The following is a 9,282-nucleotide window of genomic DNA, read 5'->3' as shown; positions in this document are numbered from 1 at the left end:
ATGTCTGGCATTTTGCTCAGCAAGTTAGATGCATTATGTACCATGGATGACCAAAGCTTAGCAAAAAAAATATGTAACTGAAGAAATGAAAAGATTGAACTTATTTATTTGACCTCCCAACCCAGCCAAAGCCACTTCATCTGGGTAGTGTGCTGACCTATATTGACCTGATATTAGAGTCTCTGCCTTCCTTTAGTCTTTTCTGCCTGCGATGTGGTTCCCTCTTCCTCATCCTCACATCAATGACCAGTTAGGTCTTGCAGATGATAAACTTCTAAATCGAAGAAGGACAACACCAGAAATATTCATTTCTCCTTTACAATGTAGAATAGTTTGTAAATAAGTGCTTATTAGCCAGATTAAAAGTTAAAGTTTCAAAGCAAATTATTCATCAGTTGCTGACTTGCAAACATTTTATTCAGTAAAGTGTTTTATAATGCTTAAAAGTTTAATATTTTTTTCTGTTCTCTATGAAGAGAGTAAAGATGCTTTGCTTTTTCAATTTCATGTGCTTTGAAGTATGTATTGTTCAGAACAGTAAATATCATAATGGTTATATAGAAGTAACTGATAGTTAAAAGTTGTAGTAGTTAATATAAAACTTTTAATCATATGCTTATTTTACTTAAAAATCATTACAAGCTATAAAAACTCAAACCTGAGAAAAGCAGGCCCGAAAAGCTTAAAACTTACTTTGATGGTGTCATTATGAACTATCTTCCTACTGAAGTAAAAGTAAAGTAAAAGTGATTTTAAGGGGACTTCCTGAACACTAAACACAATGTAGAAGTCTGTTAGCTTAATTAATATCTTCAAGAGTCTTTCATGGGCAAAAGCATCTTCCTCTCAAGAGATCTAAAATGTACAAAAGTGTAACTGATGTGAACAAATGTTATTGCTCTCTGTGGTCGTTTTGTAATAATGCCTTACAGACAGCAGGTACTACTCAGTGTTTAAAGTTCTTCTGCATATACTTTATCATTTAATCCCTACTCTGTGAAATAGGTGTTACTTTTCTCACTTTACAGATAAGAAAACTGAGTCTCAGAGAAATTATGGCTTGTCCTGGGTAAGTAACAAAGCCTGTGTAATATTCTAAAGCAAAAGAATGAAACTGTAATGATGAAACTTTCTATTTCATTAGGCTTAGAGGATACCTTTTTTTTTTTTTTTCTTTTGAGACAAAGTCTCACTCTGTCACCCAGGCTGGAGTACAGTGGTGGGATCTCTGCTCACTGCAACCTCTGCCTCCTGGGTTCAAGCGATTCTCCTGTCTCAGCCTCCTGAATAGCTGGGACTACAGGCGCAAGCCAACACCCCCAGCTTATTTATTTATTTATTTATTTATATTTTTACTAGAGACAGGGTTTCACCATATTGGTCAGGCTGGTCTCAAACTCCTGACCTCAGGTGATCCACCCTCCTTAGCCTCCCAAAGTGCTTGGGTTACAGGCGTGAGCCCCACGTACCCAGCCAGTACATTTTAAAGCACAAAAGCGTTTTCCCACCATGCAATCACACCATCTAGTATTTCTCAAACATCTACACCCAACTCTTCCCATCAGAAGGGAACACTACCCCATGGAATCTGGATGATAGCCCAAAGCAGCCCACCCAAGCATCCCATTTCTTTGCAATATACTTTCTCTATGATGTATGCACTCTTGACCATAATGTATAGATGTGTTCATTTAAATAAGAAAAGGGCATTCAATCAGAAGAGTAAACTTCTAATGGCTATAGGTATCATTTCTCAGAATAAAACAATCAGATGTATAGTTGCCTTAGAAGTCATCTTTAAGAACAGAATTCCGATCAATTGTTAGTTCAATTTCACCTAGTCCCCACATTGGACACCAGAGTGACATTTCTGTGAAGGGTCTCAACCCACCACTATATCAGAAGCAGCTTTATGGTGCAAAAGAAGCTCTGCTTTTCTGGAGTTGTAACATAGAGGGAATATTCCTCCTAAAATTTTTGAACTGTCCTTCAGCAGAAATTATAAGGGTGTGCAGCTTGAATACTGAGAACTGGAATTTCATTAGGTAGCACGGGGGAATAGACAAGAGAAGATTAAAATTTACCTAACAAGAAATAAACAGGCAAAAGAAAATATTAATAAATGAATTATTAGGTACATAATATTTTGTATGTACATGTGTTTACTTTTAATACAAAAGTAATGGACTAAGTTAAGATAGATGTTCCAATAAGATAGTTTATGTTTCATTTTTGGCTTCAAGTACCCTCAGGGTTACAAGTATCATAAGCTGAGACCAGCTGAATTGTTGGTTTGTGGGTTGGTGAGGCCCTGTGCCTGATTTGATTTTTCTCTTGAATGGTCTGCAGCCCTGGACCAAGTTGAGGAAGACTTGAGAGTGTCAGCTTTTTTCCTTACCCCATTATAAGTTAAACGCATTCCTTAAATATCCTGCTCATTTGATAAAACTTGGCACAGCACCCTTCTCCTTTCTACTGGTCCCTAATACTACCTGTACTCTACAACTCAAATTTTTTACAATTTCTGCCTTTATTATCTAACATATTCCACTGGAATATGTGTTACAGGAAAGGCGTCCCAATCCAGACCCCTAGAGAGGGTTATTTGATATCCGGCAAGAAGGAATTCAGGACCAGTCCATAAAGTGAAAGCAAGTTTATTAGGAAAGTAAAGGAATAAAAGAATGCTACTCCATAGAGAGAACAACCCTGAGGGCTGCTGGTTGCCCATTTTTATGGTTATTTCTTGATTATATGGTAAACAGCGGTGGGGTGGTGGGCCACGCCTTTAATCCCAGCTACTCCGGAGGCTGAGACAAGATCACTTGAACCCAGGAGGCAGAGGTTGCAGTGAGCTGACATCGCGCCACTGCACTCCAGCCTGGACCGAGAATCCGTCCCCCGCACCCCGCCACCCGCAAAAAATCACTGCCAGTAAGGAACAAACAGCCAAGACGAAGTACTGAGATGTAAAGAGATGTAAAACAGGCCGGGTGCGGCGGCTCACGTCCGTAATCCCAGCAATTTGGGAGGCCGAGGCGAGCGGATTACGAGGTCAGGAAATCGAGACCATCCTGGCTAACACGGTGAAATCTCGTCTCTACTAAAAATATAAAAGAAAAGAAACTAGCCGGGCGTGGTGGCAGGTGCCTGTAGTCCCAGCTACTTGGGAGGCTGAGGCAGGAGAATGGCGTGAACCCGGGAGGCGGAGCTTGAAGTGAGCCGAGATCTCGCCACTGCACTCCAGCCTGGGTGACACTATGAGACTCCGTCTCAAAAAAAAAAAAAGATGTAAAATAATGTGATACATTCTGCGAGAGTTACTAGAGAGTCAGAAAAGGGCAAGAGTGTTTCTTCTCTGCCCTGAAGCAGCCAAGGGGGAAGAAGATATCTGTTGCCAACGCTGGGGTGTTACAGGTGCACACTGCCATGCCCGGCTAATTTTTTGTATTTTAGTAGACACAAGGTTTCACGATGTTACCCAGGCTGGTCTCAAACTCCTGAGCTCAGGCAATCCACCCGCCTTGCCTCACAAAGTGCTAGGATTACAGGCGTGAGCCACCACGCCCGGCCTATATATGTATTTTTTTCTAACACATACTTTTTCTTGGTGCCAACAATGTTTTAAACACTTTACATGTATTAACTCATTTTATCTTCACAAAACCCTATCAAGTAGGTAGTATAAGTATGTCCATTTACAGATCGGGACATGGAGGAATCACAGAGAGGTTAAGAAACTTTCTCATAGTCACACAGTCGGTGCCAAACCAGGTTTCAACTCCAGAGTCTGCCTTTAGTCACTATTCAACACTACTAACATCAAAGAAGTAAGATGTTGATGCAGCATTTATAGTAATTTAAAAGATTAGAAATAACCAACAGCCGGGGTATAGTGGCCCATGCTTGTAATTCTAGCAGCTTGGGAGCCCGAGGTGGGCAAGTTTGTTGGGAGCTGGAGACCAGCCTGATGACATGGCAAAACCCTGTTTCTACAAAAAATATAAAAATTAGCTGGACGTGGTGGTGCGTGCACTTGTAGTCTGAGCTACTTGGGAGGCTGAGGTGTGAGGATCGCTGGAGCCTGGGAGATTGAGGCTGCAGGCTGCAGTGAGTTATGATCACACCACTGCACTCCAGCCTGGGCGACAGAGACCCAAAAACAAAACAAAACAACCTCTGACAATGTAGGAATGCTGAAATGAATATTAATTCTAAGTAAAAACTCAACCTATCCCAATTAGCCCAAGACCACTACTTAGTCCACCTAAGCCAAGTTTGTTGACTTGTTACAATGAGGGAGAACACACAACAGAGAAACTGGTGGCAGGGTGATGGGAGGAGGGTGCTCACCAAACAAGAGGAAAATTGGAGTTATCATTGATTTTGGGAGAAGAGTGGAGTGTAGTTTTCATAGGCTCAAAGCAAAGCAGGGCTGTGTGAAAGGGTTGGCATAGGATGGGACTTTGAAGTGGATCCAGGGTCTTGTTTCCTTGGAAACTACGAAGTTGAGATAGAGGTGGAATGCTGTGTTCAGAAATCCCTTACTTGAAGTTTTGCACCTGGGTTGAAAATTACTGTGTTTTTTTGTGTCAAGGTGGCTTAGGTCCTTCACTGGAGAAGGGGGATGCTTCATTGTTGCTTGATATGATTTCAAGCAGCCAAAGTTCTGATGGTCTTGATTTTGAGCACAAGTTTCTCAGTGAATAAGAAAGGAGTGGTCACTCAAAGAGGGGAGTTAAGAGCCTTTATAGCTGTAGCATGCCCTTGGGAGAAGAATGTTTTCTGTTATTTCTAGGCCGGCTTTATCTCTGTTAGTGCAGCCTAATGAATGGCAGAACAGGTTTTGATTTTCTCAGTCCTAGCGAATTTCTGCTTCTCGAAGTGCATGTTAGTGGTAATGTGTTTTATATCTTACTATCTTATTTTCCCTCCCTTTAATCTATATTTTATTTTATTTAGTTTTTTGAGACAGAGTCTCGCTCTGTCCCCAGGGTAGAGTGCAGTGGTGCGATCTCAGCTCACTGCAACCTCTGCCTCCCGGGTTCAAGCGATTCTCCTGCCTCAGCCTCCTGAGTAACTGGGACTATAGGCGCGTGCCACCACACCTGGCTAATTTTTGTATTTTTAGGAGAGACAAGGTTTCACTATGTTGGCCAGGCTGGTCTCGATCTCCTGACCTCGTGATCCACCGGCCTCGACCTTCCAAAGTGCTGGGATTACAGGCATAAGCCACCACACCTGGCCTAACTTATATTTAAAAAATTGAACTTTTCCATGTACTCCTGAACATTAAATAAACATTAAAAACAAACAAACATACAAAACAACAACAACAACCAAAAAGAAAAAAAAACAGGCTGGGCATGGTGGCTCACGCTTGTAATCACAGCACTTTGGAAGGCCGAGGCGGGCAGATCATGAGGTCAGGAGTTCGAGACCAGCCTGACTAACATGGTGAAATCCCATCTGTACTCAAACTACAAAAATTAGCCAGGCATGGTGGTGCGCGCCTGTAATCCCAGCTACTCAGGAGGCTGAGGCAGGAGAATCTCTTGAACCATGAGGCGGAGGTTGCAGTGAGCCGAGATCATGCCACTGCACTCCAGCCAGGACGACAGAGCGAGACTCCATCTCAAAAACAAAACAAAAACAAACAAACAAAAACCAGAAAAACAAAAACAAAAGAACCTCCCAAAAAAACCACAACTATAAGTTATAATCCATAGTACAATTAATTTACTTGGTAGAGATCATCTTTTCCTTTCATTTTGCCCTTTTAAAAGAATAATAAAACGAGAAAATATCACCAATAGTAACTATCATTATGTGAAACTTGTTGCAATTTTTATTTTCCTGTAAATGTGACTGGGAGGCCATGTAATGTATTTCTTTTTTTTCTTTTTATTTTTTTTTCTGAGACAGAGAAAGGCTGTTGCCCAGGCTGGAGTGCAGTGGAGGATCTTGACTCACGGCAAGCTCCGCCTTCCAGGTTCATGCCATTCTCCTGCCTCAGCCTCCCGAGTAGCTGGGACTACAGGTGCCCGCCACCCATGTCCGGCTAAATTTTTTTTTTTTTTTTTTTTTTTTTTTTAGTAGAGATGGGTTTTCACCATGTTAACCAGGATGGTCTTGATCTCCTGACCTGTGATCCACCCGCCTCAGCCTCCCAGAATGCTGGGATTACGGGCATGAGCCACAGCGCCTGGCCAATGTAAATGTATTTCTTACTGTAGACTGAGGTCAGGAGAGTGGGCTGTACTGTACACATATTGATATTATTTGTGTCTATTCCATGTATCACTCTCCTGAAGCATCTAATCTAATACAAAAAAAAAAGCAAAACACAAAACCTAGGCCCAAATTCCACCTTGGCCATGTTTTAGCCCAGTAACTCACATTCCCCAGTGTCTAATCTTTACCAGAAACTTACTTATCTGTAAAATAGGGTAAAAGCCTTTTCTTCATTCCAGGGTTGTTGTGGACTCAAACAAGAGGCTGTTAGTGAAAGGTTTCTGTGAATTATAAAGCTCCTAGGAACCCAATTATTCCTGCTGGCTTGGCCACATAGTCTAGAAGAATCTCTACATAATTAGCATCTAGAGATTAGATAATTTACCCATTATTTTCCACGTGCTTGTCTATTTCCCAGCATGATGGTAACATTTCCCAGGGAAAGATTTAGAATATATATTCTATGAATTAATGTTTATCATAAAAATAATGAAATTGCTAATAACTATTGATTTATTGTCACGTTGAGACTCTGCTCTAAGTACTTTGTATGGACTGTATAGCAATTTATCCCTTCACTAATCCTATGAGGTATGTGTATTTATTGTTACTGTTTTACAGATATTGAAACTAAGACACTGAGCCTCTATTTTAGCCTCATGTCTTCTTTCCTTCCAGCTTTCCCCAGGCAAGTAAAGGCAGGCCACAGTCTGCCAGCCGCCCAACCATTCAGGCTTTTCATTATTATAGGAGGTATCTGGTCAAGGACCACCACCATCTTCCTGTCCTGCCCCGTGAGTTCCCCAAGTGGAGACACAGCCTGTTCCCCAACACCTACACTCATGAACACAGGAGGGTTGGTCAAAATTGCACAGCTTTCATGCTTAGTTTTATACTCAGGTGTCAGTGACTGATAGAAGGGCCTTTTGGAGGTAGAGAGTGCACAGGCTCTGAAGAGGCAAGACCAGGGGAAGTCTGGACCTGCTTCCAGAGTGTCCTCCCACAAGGCTTAGTGCTCAGGACCTGTAGTGGGTTGAATATGTTCCCTAAAGTCTAGAGCCTTTAGAGGGAGCATGGTACTTTATTTCAGACTTCCGGTCTCCAGAACTGTGGAAGAATACAGTTCTGTTGTTTTAAGCTACCAAGTTTGTGGTCATTTATTATGGCAGGCCTAGGAAACTAACACAGGTTGAGTATCCCTTATCTGAAATACTTGGGACTGGGAGTGTTTCAGGTCTCAGATTTTGGAATATTTGCATATATATAATGAGATGTATTGGGGATGGGACCCAAGACTGAACACGAAATCCATCTATGTTTCACGAATACCTTAATAACACTTACACTGTGCTCCATTTTCTCCAGCAACTTGACTTTCTGTACTATAGATAAACATAAATGTTTTCTCTCCCCACCTCCGCTTTTTTTTTTTTGAGACAGAGACTTGCTCTGTCGCCCAGGCTGGAGTGCAATGGCACAATCTCAGGTCACTGCAACCTCCACCTCCTGGATTCAAGTGATTCTTCTGCCTCAGCCTTCCGAGTTGCTGGGACTACAGGCATGTGCCGCCAGGCCTGGCTAAATTTTGTATTTTTAGTAGAGATGGGGTTTCACCATGTTGGTCAGGCTGGTCTCGAACTCCTCACCTCAAGTGATCCAGCCGCCTCGGCCTTGCAAAGTGCTGGGATCACAGGCATGAGTCACCGTGCCTGGCCTTGCTTATTCTCTTTTAAAATCACTGTAACTCATGGGGTATCTGCAGGCCTCTTTCATATTGTCAACAATATCTTTATACCACAGAGCAGAGAATAAACAAACAAACAAACAAAACCCCACAGTGAGTAAGGCACGTAGGTCTTGGCTCCTACGTGGGGCATTATGGGGAACGTGCTGTTGATGACACTGGCCTGCACACATGCCATTTTATGACCCTTTGTGAGTGTGTGCACGTTGGGGAAACCGGGCATGTGCAAAAAAGGTACATCTCAGTGGAAAGGGGCTGAGAGGGCCTTTTTTTTTTTCCTTGGGAACCCTGAATAAGCTATACATTGTATGACCCATTGTGTGAGATCAGGTGTGGCATTTTCCACTGAGACACCACATTAGTGCACAAAATTGTTCAGATTTTGGAGCACAGGGTTTCGGATTTTCAGATTAGGGATGCTCAACATGTACAACATCCTTGCAACAATCTAGGTGTGAGTTTTCCTCAAGAGCAAGAAGAGCTTGCCACTTCCGCTATATGACCACGGTGAAGCCAGCCTGTCACCCTCCTGCCCTGGATGACCCCAGGGAGCTCTACAGAGGTCCATGGCTGTGGGAGGCCAGTAATTGTCTAGGAGAGCTCAGTGCCACTTGCAAAGACCACAGATCTCTCTAGAAATTCTGGGCTGAGCAGGTGAAGGCGGCTGGTCAGGCCCATGAAGGAGCCTAGTCAGCCTTAAGGAAAGGTTCACTGTGGGGCCCCCGACTTCCCATTCCTGATCTCCTTTTCACCTCTGCTGCCCACTTCCTTTTCTCTTTCCCTCCAAGTACACCTCATACTCTGCTCCTGATGACACTCAAATCTCACCCCTCCCCGCCCCCCCGTCAAATAAAAAGAGCCTAGCGGCTCTTGTAAGAACGGTGTATTCATTTCCTAGTGTTGCATTAATAAGTTATCATAGACTTAGTGGTTTAAAACAACACAAATTTGCCGGGCGTGGTGGCTCACGCCTGTAATCCCAGCACTTTGGGAGGCCAAGGCAAGTGGATCACCTGAGGTCAGGAGTTCGAGACCAGCCTGACCAACATGGTGAAAACCCGTCTCTCCTAAAAATACCGCCAAGGCGGGTGTCTCACTTGAGGTCAGGAGTTCGAGACCAGCACGTGCCTGTAATCTCAGCTACTCAGGAGGCTAAGGCAGGAGAATTGCTTGAACCTGGGAGGCGGAGGATGCAGTGAGCTGACATCACGCCATTGCACTCCAGATTAGGCAACCAGAGCGAAACTACGTCTCAAAAAAAAAAAAGAAAGAAAGAAACAAAACAACAACAACAAAAAAACCCA

Source organism: Macaca fascicularis, chromosome 1, assembly GCF_037993035.2.
Source record: "Macaca fascicularis isolate 582-1 chromosome 1, T2T-MFA8v1.1".
Classification (NCBI taxonomy): Eukaryota; Metazoa; Chordata; class Mammalia; order Primates; family Cercopithecidae; genus Macaca; species Macaca fascicularis.
Note: the sequence above shows the minus strand (reverse complement) of the source record.